At 47.6% G+C, this 21,097-nt stretch overlaps 1 protein-coding gene across 4 annotated transcripts in view; it reads left to right on the forward strand.

Moving 5' to 3' along the window:
* Window positions 1–21,097, forward strand: part of LOC132249425 (endogenous retroviral envelope protein HEMO-like) — a 129,001-nt gene that overhangs the window by 16,258 nt on the left and 91,646 nt on the right. The window lies entirely within an intron of this gene.

Consider the following 21,097-nt stretch of genomic DNA (forward strand, 5'->3'; position numbering starts at 1 on the left):
GCTGGGGCTGCTGCCCAGCTGGGTGGTGCTTGGGGCTGGGGGCACAATGTACAGCTGCAGGGCCCCAGTGGGGAGCAGGGCAGGACTGTGGCTGGCTCGTCTGGAAGAGGGGGAGGGCTGGCTCCCCACTGTTGCGCACACTCCCGGGGAGATGGGGGATCCACGGCCCCTAGATCTGTATACAAAGTAGGTGCAGGTGCAGGCTTGGACTCCTGCCCTGCTTCCCTCCCCTGGGGCCTCTGCAGCCTAGAGGGCATGACCTGGCGCTGCAGGGAACAGCCGGGCTGTGTGGGGATCTCCTTGCTCCTATGAGCTCTGCGCTGCCCTGGTGATGCATCTCCTGCCATTGCTTTGAGGAGCGCAACCCCACACTGCTGCTCTCACTGCAGCCACGCGTGCAGGGGGTGCATCACCAGGGCAGAGCAGAGCTCACAGTGGTGAGCAGCTTCTCCATGTGGCTGCTCTGCTCCCTGTTGCACTGGGTAATGCCTGCTAGGCTGCAGAGGCCCTGGGGGAGGGAAGCAGGGCGGCAGTCTGAGCTCACAGCCTGCACCTGCCCTGTGTTCAGATCTGGGGGGCACAAGTCCCCTCTGCCCCCCAGGAGTGCACATTGTGGTGGGGAGGTGCCACCACCTGGGGGCAGGGGCCTGTGGACCTGGGTCCATAGCCCTGGCAACTGGGGGCCCCCTCCGGCAGAGCTGGGGGAGCAGGGGGTGTGGGGCACCAGCAAGGCTGTGGGGGAGGAGTGAGAGGCACAAGCAGGGCTGGGGGGGGGGCTTTAATTTTAATCACAGATTTAGGGTTTTTTATTAGAGAGTGTGTGTGTGTGGGGGGGGGGGGTTAGCAGAAAAATTTCCATTTTTTTTTTTTTTTTTTTTTTAATTAGGGAAAACCAGGATCCCTGGTGATAATCCAGAGTTCTAAGCAAGGTTTATCTCCATGTGAAAGCTGCACTGGTTTAGCAACATCAGTTCCAGTTCCAATCCATGCTGTGGGAGGTTATATCAGTGCAGCATCCCCTGTGGAGCAGGCCTAGGGCTACAGTTTGGACTTCACATACAATGGCCAGATTCCTCATCCCAGACTGGCCCCTTTGTGCTGTACTGAAGAGTGTGTGTGTCTGTGTGTGTGTGTAATCCCTGGGTGGTACACTAACAGAATAATTACCAGGGATCCTGATTTTCTCTGTTTAAAAATTGCAAATTCTCTGCTTTAAAACCCAACAAATCCATGATTAAAATATATTAAAATGCCACTATATATACAGTATCAATTGATCACAATGTTTTATTGATATATTCATTTTTAAAGCAATTTGGAAGCCTACCAGTGCCTCAATCACTATAATAAAATAAATTCTAAGTACCTAGAAATTTTGGTATTTGATTTTGTGTTTTTTATCATGGAAAATGAGAGCTTTCCCTTAGCTTACCAGGACACAGATCCAGGCTCCTCACTCTCCACTCACAGCCCCCGAGCCTTGCTGGGGCCCCTCACTTCGTACACACAGCCACCTTACCTTCTACCCCCCAGCTGCTAGGGTTATGGGGCCAAGGACCCAGGTCCACAGCCCCCTGCCCCCAGCAGTGCCCAAGCCCTGGCTGCCGCCCGTGGGAGGTGGTGTCTACTGCAGCAGAGTGGAATGCGGAGCCAAGCTCCCTTTCCCCCATGGGTGGCATGGCTGGAGTAGAGCCTGTGTGGGGCAGGGATCAGGCTGCCTGCTGTGGGCTTGGGCTCCCCACCCCGCTGCCCTCTGCTCAGAGCCTCCGCAGCCCAGTGGGTGGGACCCAGTGTGGCTGGGCAGAGCTGGGTAGAGCAAGGCTAGGCAGGGAAGCTTGTGCTGCTGCTGCAAGACCCATACCACCATGGCAAGGTGTTCCCACCATGCTCAGCAGCAGCAAGGGGCACAACTTCACCCCTCCGCCCCCACTGCTGCTGAGTGGGCAGGGGGCGCCTCGCCATGGCATGGTGGGGCTTGCAGTGGTGGCACGAGCTTGCCTGCCTTGTCTGCCTTGCTGCACCGGGTTCTGCCTGCTGGGCCACGGAGGCCCACATGGGAGGGCAGCAGGGCGGGCAGCCTGAGTCTGCAGTAGGGAGCCCGCATCTGCCCCATGCACAAATCTGGGGGGAATGTGCCCCCCCCGCCCCGGGGGGAATGTGCTGTTGGGACCCAGAGGCTTCTGGGTCCAGCTCGATAGTATGGACACTTGGCAAGAAACTGAGATCTGTTCTCTGTATGCTTATTCTTAGCTGCAACCAGCTGAAACCCAACAGAAATATGACAAACATGTCACCCTGACCATGACCCATCCCTGGCAAAGGAAAAGAAGAAGTTTGGGAGTACCTTGGCTGGATGACCAAAGTCGGAACAGGAATTGGGTGGGGAGAAAAGGGAAATTATTAATAGCAAAACTAAACCCTACCAAAGAATAAACTCATTTTTAGCTACTGGAAAAGTTCAGTTACAGATCATCATGTACAGCAAGCAGAAATAGGCTCATTAATATGCACTGTACAGAAGATCTTATGCTAATGTATTAATGATAATGCAGTAACAATAAAGTATATAAGAACAAGAGTTGAACCCCTCCTTGGAACAATCCTGACAAAAGCCAGAGGAGATCCTGTTACCAATCTAAGATCCTGTCTTGACATCAGACATGGGAGCTAGGAGTCCCCCAGACGAGACTTCATGGCCTGATTAGCTAGTGAAGTTGCATTTGCAACATTTTGGGGCAGTGAGCATGTGCTTTGACTAACTACAAACCTCAGATTTTTAACTGCTAATTTTAATTAGAATTGTATCTGTTAGGGTTCAATAAATTTGCTTTTAGTTTAGGACAACCATATCTTAGTCTCTTTGCCTGGTATAAGACGCATTATAGTGTCATTGAGATGCAACGGTGGGCAGCAGCGGGGATCCAGCCTCACCCGATGAGCTACCCGTGGCCCTGTCCTACTCCCCATCCAGGCCCTGTGGCCATGCATTCCAGCCCTGGGACCCAAGCCCCATGTATTGGCCCAGTTGGGCAGCAGCCCCAGCCCAAGCCCTGCCCAACTCCTTCCCTCCCTATGGGAGCCTCAATTCCCACCCCCCACCCGTCAGACTTACTTGCCTGAAGCTGCTCTCCAGGCTGCCTGGTGGCCCTGTGCATGTGTGAGCACGCCCATGCACATGGCACCCCCTGCCTGACTGCCCTTCTCCCGCTCCCCCCAGCCCCTTGCAGCCTGGAAACATGATATCCTAAGGAGAACTCTTTGCAGAAGTGGAAAATCCATGTGTTTCTTTGTTAAAACAAAAAATCCATGTTTTTCTCAGTTAAAAGGGAAATCCACAGTTTTTTCCATTTTTCCATGTGAAACATAAAAGCTGGATCCCTGATAATTGCACCACCCATCACAGTGGCTGGAGAAAATGGGTGATGGGCAAAATGCTGCTCTCTATTATACCTAAATGCCTGTTCCTATCCCTCTCCCTAAGTGGTGGGTAGGTGTCACTTAGAGTAGCCTCCCAGATGCTCTATGGCCTTGACAACAGAGAAAATCTGTATGGATATGACCTAGAGAAGAGTTTAAACTTAGTTCAACAGGTACAATCCCCATATGGCTTCTCTTGTTCTAGTGAAAGTATGCATTATTTTTCATTAGTGTAAATCAGTTGGGAAGAAGTTCAGATTAAACCAAAATAACCTGCTCTGAGAGTGAGTGCCTGCAGAAAAGCTTGCAACACTAAGTATATCAATTAAGAAAGCAACAAAACAGCTTAAATTAAACTGGTGCCACTCTCCTGCATGTACAAGGCATCAGTTGCTAAACCACTCCGTGATCAGTGATATGTGTAGACAAGGTAAAGCCACTTCTGCCAGGCCAGCATTTCCAGACCTTCACCAAGAGCAGCCTGGCCTGCTTGTCTGTGGCATACAGGCAGAATTATGATTTTTGCTTCCCAAGACATTAGAGGAGCCCTGCAGGAAGGGGTGTGGAACAGCATTTTCACAGGTACTCCAAAAGCCCTAGTGCTCACTTGCCAATGGGTTTCCCTTTTGTTGGACTCAAGGCCTGCTCTACTTAGCCGAGCTGACTTGGATGGATTTTGAGAAAGCAAGCGTGGAGAGGGAAATCCACAATTGGCGTATGAACCGGAGAAAACTGCAGCAACACAGTGAAATCTGCCTGAGCCCCTGAACCCTGAACTGGCAGGGTGGTGGAAGGTGAACAAGGTGCTGGGTAAGATGTGGCAGCAAATCCTGTACTAATGACCTGTGGCAAGGTCTCCTGGGAAGAAACAGGGCCACTGGCACTGGCAGTGGAAAAACAGTGTCTGCTGCCACTTGTTGGAGGCTCAGAGCCAGCTTGGATCTGGAGACCAAGTCTGGAGAGCAGCATGAATGTGTAGCCTGTGGGAGCTCATAGTATTGTGAACAGGAAGGTCAGCCAGAACCCAAAAGGAAGGAGGCCACTGAGGAATTACTGAGAGACTGAGCAGTGCAGAGGCACAGTGTCCATTGTATTTCATCTGGCTGGGTGGCACATAAGAGCAACTTGCTGCAGCTATTAAGAGGAATGCAAGATACAGGATGATTGGAAGCAGTAGCTGAGAACAAGTTCAGGGCCAGCTGCGACCTGAAAGAGAAGAGCCAGGCTAGCACTGGGATGACGGTGGTGGGTACCGTCTGCATCAGGGACGTGGACTGGCACTCAGAGTGTGCATCAGAATACTGTTGGTCCTGGGGCAGCCTGTATTCTGAGTCAGCCTATTGAGGATCACAGTGGCTGTTAGTGATAAAGATAAATGTCTGTATCTGGTAACGAGGGATCTATTTTGTAGCTGTGTTGGTCTGAGACAAATAAAAATACAAAATTCCTGAGCCTGAAGAAGGGTGCATGTGCCCAAAAGCTTGCAAAGAAATAAATGTTGTTGCTATTTTTCAGTTGCTCTAACAAAAGGTATCACCTCTGAACCAAGAGTTTTAGAGTTTTGTATTTCTCTATCTGGTAATGGCACCAGAGCAACTCCTGGATGAATTCCTGCTTCCCTAAAGGCAGAGGGATCAGTATGTACCTCAAGGCAAAGAAAAAGTATCTGGAACCCACTGCTAACAAGAGGAGTTCCTATTTGATAGCTAAAAGTAGTCCCTTTGTCACTAGACTTGGATGCAGCTAGTAGCTAGTTTGCAAAGAGCTCAACTTTAACAGCTGCTTTGTTCCTAAGAAATAAAACTTTAGGGACAGTAATTCTGTGACAACTGCAGCATACAATGATTATGGCTTTTATGGTTTTCTGAAGTTGTTGTAAGCATTGTGTATTAACCCAACAAGCAGAATGGGACCCAGTGGCATAGCAGGAGGTGCAGATGTACAATCAATTTGTCCCATTAATGTCTGCATGATGCTGTCTCCACAGGTTTGAAAGGCTTTCCATAGCCTGGCACCTTTTAAACTACCCAGTTAAGAGGATTCGCTATTGTTGTCAATATATGCATCTTGCAAGAATAGACAACAAACAGTAGGTAGAGAGGCTGCTTCCAACAGTGGCAGCCTTTCAGAGTAGCTTTGATCTTATGTTTTGGCAGGGAATGGCTGCTCCTTTAGCTTTTGAAAAGAGCTGATGCCCGGTGGGATCTACATTTCTGTTAATGTTTGTGTGCAGCTGTTTGGGATCTAGAGGAAAAAAGAGTGCTTCATCTGATGGGGAGCTTGTTTCAACCCCCATGCCTTCTTTTGAAGAGGAGACTGAATGAAACTGATTTCTAACAATCAAACTCAGGTAGAGGCCTTTGGAGAGGCAGACATGCATGAATTTGTTGGGTGGCAGACACCAGAGAGACTCTACAGGCACATCTATGTTACCTCCATGGTATGTCCAGAAGTGTTGCCACAAAGCCTGAGTGCCAGCTCTAAATGTTTCAAATCCTGGTAATGGGACAGACTAGCTGCCTTGGAACAGTCCTGAGTGCATGCCAATAAAAATACCTGCAACAGAGAGCCCAAAGGCAGTACGGAGGTGTCTGCTCAAGGCTGGTCGACTGCAACTATATTAGCTCATGTCTGGGAACTGGTACACACAGGGTGTGTCTACATGTTCATGAATGTGCTTTTGCTAATAAGCATTACATTTAGTACCTCTGGGCATTTATACATGTGGTCTGGGAGTGGCAGGGAGATTTAGTGAGAGTGGGTCCAAGAGCCACTCTAAAGTGCTCAGAGCATCTTGTGTATCAGCATCCCCGCATTTCAATATGGTGGCGGGGCACTTTGTCTAAAGCTCGTCAAATGAGCTTAGATACCCCCCCCCCCCCTTTTTGAAGCATGGGGACCCAGATACATAAGATGCGGGAGGCTGCTGCAGTGTGGTAATTGTCAATGTGCCAGAATTACAGCAAGTCAGAGCAACTTCCCTGTTCGTGTATAGGTCCCCTCCATTGTGAGGTACTAGAAAAAGGCACATTAGCCTATTTTAGGGTGCATTAGGGAAAGTTCATAGTTTGTGATGCTGTATGCATGTTAAAATAGGATAATGCGCATTAAGGCACATGTGTAGACACGCTCAAAGAGGAGGAATGAGTGGGCAGGGGTACTCCTTGGACATACTTCAGGCATGAGATGGATGGCTATAGATGTGTCCTACGAGGAAGGGCTGCCTGGAAAACAAGAACTTAATTACACAACACAATTCTTGGCTTTTGAAATTTGTCATTCTGTGTTGAAACAAATCTGATTTTTTGAAATTTCTCTTGAAAATGAGAACAAGGGACCTGCCCTTGAGTAGCCTAGCCATTAAAACTCACTTTGGTGGTGAGGAGGGCTCGGAGATTACTCACCCAGAGTGTAGAGGATGGCTGTCCTGCCTAACTCAGAACAAACTGACACTTTCTGATGAATAAGAAAAAACATTTGATCAACAACATATCAGACTATCTCTAGTCCTTGGCCATATTCTCCACCACACTTGCTCGTTGTGTCACTACTTACACCTGCATAAAATGTGTGTAAACCCTAACCAATCACAATGTTAGAGATACAGCACAAGTTTACACAGGTGTAGCTGATGATACACCATCCAAGAAAGTAAAGTTCATGGTCCAGCCATTCAGCAGGAAAGAGCCCTAGGGTTCCAGGGTGTAGAGTGATAATGTCTAATATAGCTTTTTGATTTATTTCATTTTGTGTTATTAAAGGCCTGCTGACATTCAACATCTGGAACCCTGGATGCCACCTAAGTAAACTGTGCTAACAAACATGCTTAAATCCAAATAAATGTAACCCTTCTGCTGGGCACCGGTTGGCAGCAACAAGGGCCAGGTTCAATTTTGGGGTCTATGTATATTTTACCTTGGCTCAAGCCCCCACCCAGACCACCTGAGAAACACTAAATAAATTACAGGCAACCCCCGTTTAGCACTCTTAATTGGTTCCTGAAAAGCCGAGTGTTAAGCAGAAGGAGCGTGAAGCAAAACTGAAAATATATGACGGCCCATGATGGTGACCACAAGTGTTTTTAGTAAACAAAGATGGCAACCACAGGTGTTATAATAAAACTCGCTGAGCGCTAAGTGGAATCAGGTATCAATTTCAAATGACCATTATAGCGAAATAGCGCTGAGCAAAACAGCGTTAAGCAAGGGTTGTCTGAACCAGAATGTCCCACATAAACAAAACCCCCTGCTCACAAGCAGTCTAAACGCAGAGAACAAATTTATTACAGAAAACAAAGAAAAACACTAAATACAGTTTAAAACGCTACCAGCTACAAAGCATGGTTCATAGATTGCACCCTCTAAGGGAAGCGTCACCAATGCCCAGGCAGTCTGGGACTTGGGGCTTACTCAAAAGGCAGTTCGAGGAGCTTGCACTTTTAGACCTGCCCTTCAGCAATGGGCTAGAGGGAGAGGCTTCACTGGGGAGTCCTTTGAGTTGCTCCTTGGGTTCGTTGGGCTGTGGGAAACTGCTGGAGAGCATGGGTCCTTCTGTATTTCAAGGGGCCCCTTGTTGCTCTCTGTGACGCTATAGGGTGATCCTCTGTTCCACGTGGTGGCCTTGAGGGGTTAACTGTGGCTCTGACAGCATGCCACATCCCTAAATTTCTCGGCCCAATCCCAGCTGAGCAGAAACTGCAAGAAGAAAGCTTCCAAGGAGAGGTTCAGGCCTACCTCACTGGACCTGAACTGAGCAGCAAAAGTTGGCCAGGCCTACACTGCACTGAGACCTGAACATATAGCTGGGGTTCAGCCATGCAGCTAGGCTGAAATACCATAGCAGTAGAAACAGCAGAAAAAAGAGCCTAGGCCTATGACTGCAGCCTGGACATCCGGTCTCAGCTATACCCCGTACTGAGATAATGCAATTACAAGTCAGAGGGGGCCACTAAGTACCAGGACCCAGTCCTGGGCAGTTTTGCTTCAGTGATTAATACCCCTATGGTGTTAACACACTTAAGAAAAAAAGAGGGAGGAAATAGCAGTCTCAAACTCCAAAACAGACTTTCTCTCCCTGTACCTGTGGCTTTCCTTTTAAATTGTGTTTGCTTGCCTCTCCAGCAAAGAAGGGGGGAGACCCCTGCAGGTGAGGGGCAGGTTTTCTAGCTAACATAGCTGTGCAGCTTTCAGCAGCTCCAGAGGAAAAAAAAGAGTGAAACTGAGTGAGGGTTCTTATATACCTGGTGTGACATCACCCAAGCCTTGTCCAATCAGAGAGGGCCACATTTTAGTCTTTCTCCCCACCAGTCTGCCTGAAGCATCCTCTGCTTTCCCTGGCCAGTGAGGCCAGAGGGTTTTACACATTCCCGCCACGTACAGACCCCAGCTTGCCACGTGTTGAACACATGGCCAGAACAACAGGGGCCATCTTATCTATATCAAAATGCACATACAAAAAACACAATATACAACCCAGTGTGTGTGTATTTGGGTGTTACATAAATAAAAGATGTTACAGACTGAAAAATTAGGGTGCTTTGGAGTTTTAAAGTGGAACCACCAAGTGAGTAATATATCTCTATGGAAACAAATTATGAGACTCTCTAATGAGACAGAGGCACAGCTAGGTAATTCTTCTGTAATAAATCACAGACTCTAGGTATTATTGTGTGTCAGGTACATGCAACCATGTATACAGTTTGTATTCTTCATACTGACTGAAAAACTGTGAGAACCAGTTCATGTGGTGTATCTGCATCTGTTTTTTTGTGATGGTGTTGTGTGTAAAAGGAAACTGTTTAGTAAAGTCACATGTAGCTAACTAACTGCATGACTTGGATTTAGAAAGCCACCATTGACCCTGGATTGGGAATGAAGAAAGACTTCAGAATAGAAGGAATGAAGCATCACTCAGGAAACTTCTCTCAAGGTTTGCCCCTACTAAGATCTCTGTTTAGCCATCAGTGGCAGTTTTGATGATTATTGGTGAGTTGTGGGCAGCAGGGATTGAGCCTAGCTTGAGTACCTGGGGAGTTACTAAAGCAGTGCCAACATGTATTTGTTAAGAACAGACCATGCTCATTCAATGTGATCTCATTCTTTGACAGGTAATGAGGGTAGATGAGGGGAATGCAGTAGACCCAATAAAGGGTAAAAGAATTGTGACTAATCTACCTGGGGCAGATTCTATTTCACCTAGTAGGGGCTTAAGTAGGCTTAGGTGCCTAAGTATGATTCTGTTCCACCTTGTGCAAGTACCTGAAAATTCATTCTGTCACCTTAGCCTTAAAACTAAGCAAAGAGGAAGACCCACCACCTACATTTTGTATCAATGGTTTTGCAAGGGCTTGAACAGGGTGGAGTAGGATTGCATTTAGGCTTCTAGGGCCAGATTCTAGTCCATCTTTCAGATACATAAGTAGACTTTGGGCTGCCATAAAGAAAAGAGAAAATAACTCTCCCTCACTGCAGAAGGCAGAACACAAGGGAAGGACATAGTGGGTTTCAACTGCAGCTAAATGGATTTTGATTAGGAATCCCACATCTGAGCAGAGCGTTGGACTAGATGACCCTTGAGGTCTATTCCAGACCTTGGTTCTGGGACCTCTGGACCAGAAAACTTCAAGCCAGTTATCTCAAGGCTGTAGTGGGTCCATTGACGCTGTCTAGTCACCGTGATGGCATGCCATACTGAATGGCTGTACAGAAATGACACATTGAAGTATTTGTGATGCCATGGTTCTTGGAAACAGGGAGGGGGTGATGCTTGAGGACTATATTCATCTCTGCTATAACTGCACTGATGACATCAGAGTCAACTAGCTCTGGACACTTGTGTGGATTCTTATGACCTCTGTGGTGCAGCCAAATGCCTCTGCTACCAACTGTTGCCATGGTTCATGGGCTCCCCCAAGTGTCATTGCTCACAGTGTCTCTTCTTTAAGGGGAAAACAGCAAAAAATACATACAGCCTAGGTGTGGGGGATGGTGTAGGACAGGGGCAGGCAAAATATGGCCCATGGTCTGAATCCGGCCTGCCAGGCGATTTCATCTGGCCAATGGGTGCCCACCAATAAACTGTACCCTACCTAACCTATGCACTTCTCTTTTACCCTTATGCATGGGAGGGCCCCAGCCCTGGCTTCAGCCCCCGTCAGCATGTGCAGCTTATGGGCAGAGCCGCTGCTGCCACTGCCGGGGGACCTGCTTGGCTTCCCCAGCCTCCAGCAGCTCCTGTTTGTGTCCCTGCTGCAGTGCTTGCTCCAGGCAGCAGGTAGGGAAGTTGCAGCTGGGCTGCAGCATGGGGCTGCGGCTGGTGGGAGTGCAGAGCCCAGGGCCTGCACCCAGTGGGGCAGTGGGAGTGCCGAGCTTGTATGGGCAGGGTGTGGGTATGAGTGTGGGGTATGTGGGTTGTGAGGGAAGGTTGGGGGTGGGAGACTCCCACACAGCCCTGCCACTGGCAGCAGCAGCAGCAGGCAGCAAGCCCTCAGGGTGCTTGTGGCCTGTGCAGGTTCAGCCGTCTGGTAGCATGTAGCTCCAGCCAGTTCCAGGAACTGCACCTGGTGTCAAGGGGCAGAGCCAGGCTGGCCCACCTCTATTGCATAGGTATCATGTGCAGCGCCTTTGACTCAGGCACCACCGGGTGAAAGCCACATGCAATGGAACTGACTGCCTTCCCCACTCCCTGCTGCCATGTACAGCTCCTGGGACTGGTTGGAGCCATGTGCTGCCTGCACCTGCATGGGCCATGAGCAACCTGAGGGCCTGCCTCTTGCAGCTGCTGCTGCCGACGGCGGGGGCTGTGTGCTATGGGGGGGGTATGTTCAAGGGTCCCCACACTCCCACCCTCCCTCACACCACAAACCTTACACACACCCTGCCTACACCCGCTACATATACACCCTCCCACACACACAGCCACACCCTCTCACAACCCGCCTACAACCTCACATACACACCCTATACCCCAAGATATACACACGCACACACAACCACACCCCCCCACACTCAATATACAAGAGTAGGATTTTATTTTTGAGCTGTTATGCAATCACCTCTCCATACGTTATGCAAACACACACAAATCAGGGCAAAAATGTTTTTGAAATAAAAATATGTTATAGTAGTTGTTTGACTTTTAGTATATGTTTTGGTTTTTTTTCCAGTTCCAAGATGGCAACCTCCCCGCCCCCCGAGTCCTTCTGGGGCAAGGGGAGGGAATACTGTTGGCAAAACTCAGGGGTTAGGTGGCATGACTTCTGGTCCCAATATGGTGACCAGGGGGCAGGGCACGTGTCAAGGGGTGGGGCTACCAGTGCAGCCCTCAACAGTTCACCAAACTCATCCCATTGCCCTCCTGCTGAAATAATTGCCCACCTTTTGTGTAGGAGGGTTTGTTTGCCCTTGCAGCTCTGCTTCAGTCCTGCAGGTTCAGCACTTTGGGTGCTCTTCAGGAGGCTTCTGGGGGTTGGGAGAAAAGGAAATGGAATTTTTCCTACTCTTGGGTAGTGACTTGGGCTCTTCCCTGTGCCTGGACCTGGAAGGACCCCACATGCTGGAAATGGCTAGCTGGGAGACCAGTTTCCTTTGGGAAGAGGATTCCCCTATGGCATTCTATTAAACAGAGACCAGAATGTTCCCTAGGGTGTTTCTACAGAGAGCCATTCCCACTGCATTTCCTGTTTAGTGACTATTCAGAGCCAAGCATTTTTCAATGAGCAGATAAAACCTCTGCTGTTCCTGCCACTGATGCACTGCTGCAAGAAACTGGACATGAAAATGGATAGTTTTAGCTTGCAATTCTCCAAATAGGACTAGGTTACCTCCTGAGGTCCCTTCCAAACTCAGCTATTCTATGATTCCATCTTGGGCTATGTGAACATCCTACTCATGTGGATTTTGTTCTGCTTCTGTCCTATTTTGCCACCCAGCAGACTTCAGTATTAAATCCTCTCCAGAGGACTAGGGACTGCTCGTGCTGCTGCCATTAGTGTCCACAGACATTTTTCTTTAGGCTGCCAGTCAAAAATAATACCAATAAACAAAAAATTCACCTCAGGCCATGCTAGCTTGGTGGCTATTGGACAATGCAAGATAATCTGGATCAGTCATTATTGATGTAAACTGACCTCCAGGGTACTGTGCTGATCTCCACCCATTGAGGATCCAGCCTATTATGTTGAAGTGTCCACCCAGAAGGGTGTCCTATTACAACATGTGCCATAACATTAGTAGCAAACAGCTCCCTACTGCAGAACATGGTCTATTTATGATCATCATGTTGATTTTGTTTTTCAGATGCCAGTGGCATTTAATTCCTCTCTCATTTGATTAAGCTTTTCTCCCATTAGTGTATCTCAGCAGCTTGTTTTCTTTTCAGGCTTTTACAAATGGATTAGAACACATCGGGCTCTCTTCTTTTGAAGGATTGTCCCATTATCTGCATGGCAACAAGGTATGCAGGATTTTCTGCTGAATAAGCCTGCGTTCATGTGAAATAGAAGGAACCAACTAATGACAGCTTTCATTACCTTGTCAGAATTGAAGATTGGCTTGAGAGACAGTTTGTATGGCTCAGGGATGTTGTGCTGGCATGCTGGCAAAATGCAACTGGGAGACATGCCCCCATGTAAACTGCAACCTTGTGAAGACAACTTCCTTTGTATGCAGAAGGCAGGGGAAGTAAAGCAGTATAACCTCATGTACTCCAGGCTTTGAGCTGTTTGACTGATGGGCTGGTCCTGCTGACCTCACACAATAGAAGCAATGCTTTTGCTGGTTTCATCATTGGGTCCATCAAGGCCTCCATAGAAGGGAAGGGAGCATTAAGCCTTAGGAAGGGGAAAGTATTTCAAGGCCTGATTTTGCTCCTACAGCAGCATCAAGCTGATGACATCTCATTTACGCTAATGTGAGAGCAGACTCAGCCCCTTTTTCTGGCATGGAAGCCCTGACTGTGACTGAGCTAGTTTGTTTTGTGAAGCAGAGTTGTCAGTGAAGCCAAGCTGTCCTTCCAGGCTGCAATACGTCACTACTGTCCTTCCTTGGACAGTGCCATCACTATTTTCATAGGCTGAGCTGTGACAATGTAGAAGATAGATCTCATCCTTGGTGTCATAGCCAAGGCTGTATCTGTTGTGGAATCTTCCAAGGGGACTCTTTGTCACCTCTGCTTTCCATCATTACCCTTTTGTTGTTATCCAGCTTTTTAAGGAGCAGTATACTGTACTTCACCAACAGAATGTTGCTGTGTGCCACCTCCTCTGTATGGACAATCTTAAACTGTATGCCAAGACAGGCAAGCAAATCCTAGCAGTACTGACAGAGGTTGGTAAGACCTTTTAAATCATATTTTCAAGCAACTGGGACTAGACATATGCCCCTGTGACTATCAGCAAAAACCAAACTGTTAGAGAATATGGTCAGAGTTTAATGCCAGAAGATGGCACTGAGCTGTTATCTCTTAAGAAAGCTATAAATTAATTGACATTTTAAAGCATGGATCCATCAGCATCACTGTAATTAAAAAGAGAAGTACATTAACATACCAGAAGAGGTTGCATTCATTTCCTGAAATCCCAGCTCAGGGGAAACAACTTCTACAGTGCAATACCTGCACCATTCCAAACAAGTCTTCCAATGCTGAGAGAATAGAATGAACTCTGGAAGAACTGAGCCTATTAGATAGGATGGCCAGAAAAAACTCACCATTCAGGGAGCTCAGCACCCTAGAGGACTGAGGATCTTGAATTTTGACAGTGTTGTATCCTTTCCAAATATCTTAAAAAATGTGCTACATTATTCATAGATTCATAGATTCATAGATGCTAGGGTCAGAAGGGACCTCAACAGATCATTGAGTCCGACCCCCTGCATAGGCAGGAAAGAGTGCTGGGTTCAGATGACCCCAGTTAGATGGTTATCTAACCTCCTCTTGAAGACCCCCAGGGTAGGGGAGAGCACCACCTCCCTTGGGAGCCCGTTCCAGACCTTGGCCACTCTAACTGTGAAGTTCTTCCTAATGTCTAGTCTAAATCTGCTGTCTGCTAGCTTGTGGCCATTATTTCTTGTAACCCCCAGGGCACCTTGGTGAATAAAACCTCACCAATTCCCTTCTGTGCCCCCATGATGAACTTATAGGCAGCCACAAGGTTGCCACTCAACCTTCTCTTGCGGAGGCTGAAGAGGTCCAGGTGCCCCAGTCTCTCCTCATAGGGCTTGGCCTGCAAGCCCTTAACCATATGAGTGGCCCTTCTCTGGACCCTCTCCAGGTTATCCACATCCCTCTTGAAGTGTGGCGCCCAAAATTGCATGCAGTATTCCAACTGCGGTCTGACCAGCGCCCGATAGAGGGGAAGTATCACCTCCTTGGATCTGTTCGTCATGCATTTGCTGATGCATGATAAAGTGCCATTAGCTTTTCTGATGGCTTTGTCACACTGCCAACTCATGTTCATCTTGGAGTCCACTAGGACTCCAAGATCCCTTTCCGCTTCCGTTCCACCCAGCAGGTCATTTCCAAGGCAGTAGGTATGCTGGACATTTTTCCTCCCTAGGTGCAGCACCTTGCATTTCTCCTTGTTGAACTGCATTCTGTTGTTTTCTGTCCATATGTCCAACTTGTCCAGGTCTGCTTGTAGTTGTTCCCTGCCCTCCGGCATGTCCACTTCTCCCCACAGCTTTGTGTCATCTGCAAACTTGGACAAAGTACACTTCACTCCCTTGTCCAAGTCGCTGATGAAGATATTGAAGAGTATTGGTCCAAGGACCGAGCCCTGCGGGACCCCACTGCCCACACCCTTCCAGGTCGATACCGACCCATCCACTACAACTCTCTGGGTACGACCCTCTAGCCAATTTGCCACCCACCGGACTGTGTAGTCATCCAAGTCACAGCCTCTTAACTTGTTCACCAGTATGGGGTGGGATACCGTATCGAAGGCCTTCCTGAAATCTAAGTATACGACATCAACCCCTAATCCTGCGTCCAGACGTTTTGTAACCTGGTCATAAAAAGAGACTAGATTAGTCAGGCATGATCTACCTGCTACGGACCCGTGCTGGTTTCCCCTCAGCATAATTTGTCCAGCCGGGCTCTCGCAAATGTGAGCTTTGATAATTTTTTCGAAGACTTTGCCTAGGATGGAGGTGAGACTGACTGGCCTATAATTGCCTGGGTACTCCTTCCTCCCCTTCTTGAAAATGGGGATCACATTGGCCCTTTTCCAGTTCTCTGGGACTTGGCCCGTGTGCCACGAGCGTTCAAATATTCCCGCCAGTGGCTGTGCAATGACATCAGCCAGTGCCTTCAGTACCCTCGGATGGAGCTCATCTGGGCCTGCCGACTTAAAGGCATCCAGTTCCTCCAAGTGACTCTGCACCATCTCAGGGTCTACGCTTGGTAGTCTAGTGCCCTGCTGCTGCCTCTCTACAATCCCAGTGAGAGCCTTGTCCTGCCCCTCACTTAGGAACACTGAGGCAAAGAACTCGTTGAGGAGTTCAGCCTTGTCCCCCCTGTCCGTCACCAATTGCTTCTGCCCATTTAGTAGGGGTCCTATTCCACCCTGGGCCTTCCTTTTACTCCCTATGTATCTAAAAAAACAATTTCTTGTTATCCTTTACTTGGGATGCCATCCTCAGCTCCATGGTAGCTTTGGCCCATCTAACTGCCTCCCTACAAGTGCGAGCAGAGGAGGTATACTCCTGTTTGGTAATCTCTCCCTGTTTCCACTTTTTATATGCTCCCCTTTTAGTCCACAGGCTGCCCTGGATTTCTCTGGTCAGCCAAGGAAGCCTCCTGGCCCCTTTCCTTCTTTTTCCTCGCATCGGGATTGTCTCCCTCTGTGCCCGAAGGATCATTTCCTTAAGGTACAGCCACCCTTCTTGGGCTCCCATCACTTCAAAACTCCTACTCTGCAGTGCGTCCTTGACTAATCACCTGAGTTCATTGAAATCAGCTTTCCTAAAGTCTAGCACTTTCACCCTACTACTTACCTTACCCACTCGACATCTTATGATGAATTCTATTATTTGGTGATCACTGTCCCCCAGGTGACTACCAATCTGTAGGTCCCCTACCATATCATCCCCTGTTGCCAATACCAGGCCCAGTAAGGCATTCCCCCTTACTAATTAATGTTAATTAGTTTTAACATTAATGGGCAAAGAGAAGAAAAGGCATAAGGAAACCCAAGCAGAATTGGAAAGCTATTGTATGAGGCAGGAGCCCAAGACTTTGCATAGAACATACATGAAAATTTGGGGGAATGATGATGAAGATTATTTTAAGTCTCCAAGAACATCCTCCTTAAAATCTGCAGCCCTTCTCACAGCTGCACAAGACCAGGCTCTTCTCATGACTAGGATACTGTGGGCATGTCTACGTGTGCACATTTACTGAGCAGTAACTAAAATTCCTGCACACTACGCATGTGCATCTACAAGTGTACTCCTGTACTGCACAATAAATATGGTGATTTATGCTGGCTTGAGTGTAAATTTGATACTTGCATCATGCAGGTATCAAATTTATGTCCAATTTATTGTGCAGTAATGCATGTGTAGATGCGTTACTGCACAGTAACTCAGGGGACCTCCCTGGTGGGACTGCCCAGACACTAGGGGGCTGGCCTGAGCCCAGCCCCAGGACTCCTGGCTGGCTACCTCTTCAGCTTCAGTTTAAGACTAAAGTTAGTCCCAAGTGTTGGCAGCTGGCTCTGGCTTCAGTTTAGGACTAAAGTTAGTCCCAAGGGCTGGCAGCCATGTGGCCAGAGACTGGAGCTCCCCACAGTGGTCACAGGGGCACATGGCAGGCTGTTCTGACCTGGGGCTAAATTTAGCCCCAGGTTGCCTGCACGTGAAGACACCAGCCTATGCCTGTTTACTGCTGAGTAATTTACTGCACAGTAAATTTAAGCCTGTGTAAATGCATGTGTAGACACACCCTGTGAATTGAAAACTGATGAAACAACAGAAAAAAACAAGAGGTGCAGCATAGTGACTGAGATTATACTGCATGTTGTCAGCAGTTGTTTGGTGATGTTGTGTGGTAGGTAGTAGTATCCATCATATAGATGTGGAGTGGACAGTGCCTTTGCTGTACAGGTCAGAACATGATCCAGTCCCAAAAAATGTTAAAATGAAGAACCTTAGAAATTTAGCTTGTGAAAGGATATATATAGAGTCCAGAAAACCGTATATCCTGCTGATGATACCCACAAAAGATCACTGTTATAGCTTTCTTGTATGATAAGAATTTGAGAAGGAAGGAGAAAAGATCTCCAAACACTAATCCATAAGAATGGCATCAGACAGAACAGGGGGAAGAAAGGATAAGTAGGATTTATCAACATAGGTGCCCTGGGGACTCAACTCAAGATGAAGAAGAGCAGTCTCAGTGCCATGGTCATTTCCTATCCATGTCCAGAATTCCCATAATGCTGCTGCTTTGAAGGCATTATAACAGCACCTTAACTTGTATAAATCTGGCTGAATTTGAGTTCAAGGTGAATGATTATCAGTACAGGGACAGGGACAGGGACATGTGACTGTGAGGTAGTGACAACTGTTTTGATTGAAGGAATGAATCCAAAGCAAACTTGTTAGCAGTAACTTTGGTACCATTATTTGACAATTTTTAAAAAATCATAGAATCATAGAAAATTATCATTAACCACCCTTCAGGTAATTAAAAGCTGCTATCAAATTGCCCATCAGTCTTCTCTTCTGCAGGCTAAATAAACCCAGTTCCCTCCTCATAAGCCATGTGCTCCAGCCCCCTTACCATTTCTGTTGCCCTCCACTGGACTCTCTCCAACTTTCTGTAGTGGGGGGGTCCAAAGCTGTGGCCTTACAAGTGCAGAATAGAGGGGAATAATTACTTCCCTCAGTCTGCTGGCAAAACTCCTACTACTGCAGCCCAGTATGCTGTTAGCTTTTTTGGCAACAAGGATACACTCTTGACTTATATCCAGTCAACAGTCTTATGGGTTGGATGACCCACCTGCATGGGCCAGATCTGGCCTGTGGGCCATATAGTTTACATCTCTGTATTAAAGCATTTATGTCCCCAGTGTTTTACTTTAAACTATAGGGGGAACTGTTAATGAGCCCTGTATTTCAGTTGCTTGGAACTACTTCATCTTACTTTTGGCTTTGAGGTGTGAATAAATGCATTCAGAGAAGCATTCATTGGAAAGTTGTTGCTATTATTGCAAATTAAATACATACAAATTTGTTATGACCCTATCTGGCATATTTTTACAGTGTCATCATGTAAGCAATTCTTAAAGTGCTTCAGAAAAGAATGGCCCAATCATTCATTTTTCTTCAGTAAAACTCCTGGGCTGGGGGGAAGCAACCTGAATGGGTCTTGTGATCTGCTCCCCTACTTCCCCACATTTAAGTTTAGAGGGCCACCAGTTCTTTTTTTTTTTTTTTTGCATTATGTCTGAAAGCTATGTGCCAGGAAGTAGAGAGTATAGTTGGGAGTCCAACTCCTTCACAATTTGTTTAGCTCAGTCACTTCAAAAGAGGCATCCCCCATGCTTGGGAGCATCAGAAAGTTTACATTCAGCTTGCTCCTGCTCCTGCTCCTCCTGCAGTCAGTAGAAAAACTCCCTTTGGCTTCATTCTGATTAGGGCTGAGTCTTGTTCATCATTCCTTAGCAGAAGACAGGCTCTGTACAGCCCCAGCATTGGACCGCACGGAGAGAGGAATGAAGGTGTTTCTGTAGTTTCACTCCCATAGTCAGGACAGGATTAGCATCCTTTGGCTACCAGCATTGTCAGAGAGGGATGTGGGACAGCTCAGAGCATCACAATTAAAGATGCTGAAGTGAAGCCCATTGAAGTCAATAAAAAGACTCTCAATGACTACAATGGGCTTTGGGTCAGCTTGTAATAGTGGGGGTATGAAGAAGAGCTCACACATGATACAGCTTTCTTAAACAGAGTTTCATGAAAAATAATGTTATCTGGAAAAAAAATATTGGCAGACCAGGCTCCTGCAGCTAAAAGAGTTCCACTGAGTAATGTGCTTTTTGGCCTGGAATTGCTGCTGTGGTGATCTGTCCGCTATACACGGAGACCTCCACATTGTGACAGAATGTGAACCATCCATTAGACTGCTCTCTGACAAGATGCACTCTGTGTGCCTGAGTCCAAGTCGGAGAAAGGCTCTCTCTGTGCCTGTAGGTAAGGTAATGCTAAGGATATTTATCAGCCCTGCAGTTTGGGAGATAGTGTTGGCAATTTGTTTCTTTTCAGTGAAATAGTGTTTTACCTCTCTCAGACCAGCTTTGGAGAAGAGAGTCTCTGGTGGGGAATCGGCTATGGGGTTACAGAAATTAAACCTCTGTCCCTTTAAATTCTACTTTGCAGACTCACTGACTGGAATCACTTCATTTCTCTCTGTCTGCTTCCTGCTTTACACCTGAGGTTTTCCAGGGAGATAATCCTTGTGGCTGCCCGTCACGTTTTAAATCATAGTGCGGGACCAGGCAAAGTAGGAGCTGTGTTCTTTTATCCATTGTCTCGGGCCTGCAAGGCAGAACAGATTTGGAAAGCAGGGAAGACACTGTCATGTGATCTCTTTCCAGCTTGACTTTAGCGTGACCTTGAAGCTGGTACAGAAATAGAAATGTTACATAACAGAGACATGCTAAACCAAGTGGGGAAAAGAGCTGACGCACAGCTCCGTCTTAGCAAGTTGAAACAAAAACTGACCCATTAAACCACTCATCCCCCTCTACCATCTACAGCACCTGGCTGCATTTAACAGCCTGGACTGTAATAGCAAATCAGGCCACTGGAGTGCCACGGTTCCTCTGGGGTGACAATGAGCCTGGGGCACAAAAAGTCTTCTGCTTCAGTTCTGGACTGGGGATGCACTGGGCTGCTAGTAATTTTCACCCCCTGTGAACTGCAGTATTCCAGGTGGCTGGAACTGCACTCTTCTTCTATTGACTTCAGGGGGCTCAGCCACTCCCCTCAGGTACTCAACACCTTTTGGATCCTACAGCCTGATCCTGTTGCCCTTTCAACCCATTGGAAAGATTTGCATTTGTGGGAGAAACCAGCCTTAATCCATCTGCAGAGGAGAACAAAGGAGACTGATTGCTTTTCATGCAGCCAAACTTGTCTTGCTGCTTTAGCTCCTTGGACAGTGAGCTGTTTTCAGTGTCATAAGGAACTTTGTGTCCATATGCTAGTTAGATTCATAGATTCATAGATTGCAGAATTGGAAGGGACCACAATGGATCATCCTGTCCAACCCCCTGCCCCTGGCAGGAAAGAGGACCGAGGTCAGATGACCCCAGCCAGGTGACTATCTGGCCTCCTCTTGAAGACCTCCAAGCTAGGTGATAGCACCACCTCTCTTGGAAGCCCATTCCAGATCCTGGCCACCCTTACTGTGAAAAATCTCTTCCTAATATCTAACCTAAATCCACTCTCAACTAGTTTACACCCATTATTCCTAGTCACTCCCTGGGGCGCCTTAGTAAACAGCGCTTCCCCTATTCCCCGTTGACCTCCCCTAATAAATTTATAGGCAGCCACAAGATCTCCCCTCAGCCGTCTTTTGTGAAGGCTGAAGAGATTCAGCTCTCTCAACCTCCCCCGTAGGGTCTATCACGAAGGCCACTAATCATGCGAGTGGCCCTCCTGTGGACCCTCTCGAG

This window comes from Alligator mississippiensis, chromosome 3 (genome assembly GCF_030867095.1).
Source record: "Alligator mississippiensis isolate rAllMis1 chromosome 3, rAllMis1, whole genome shotgun sequence".
Taxonomy (NCBI): domain Eukaryota; kingdom Metazoa; phylum Chordata; order Crocodylia; family Alligatoridae; genus Alligator; species Alligator mississippiensis.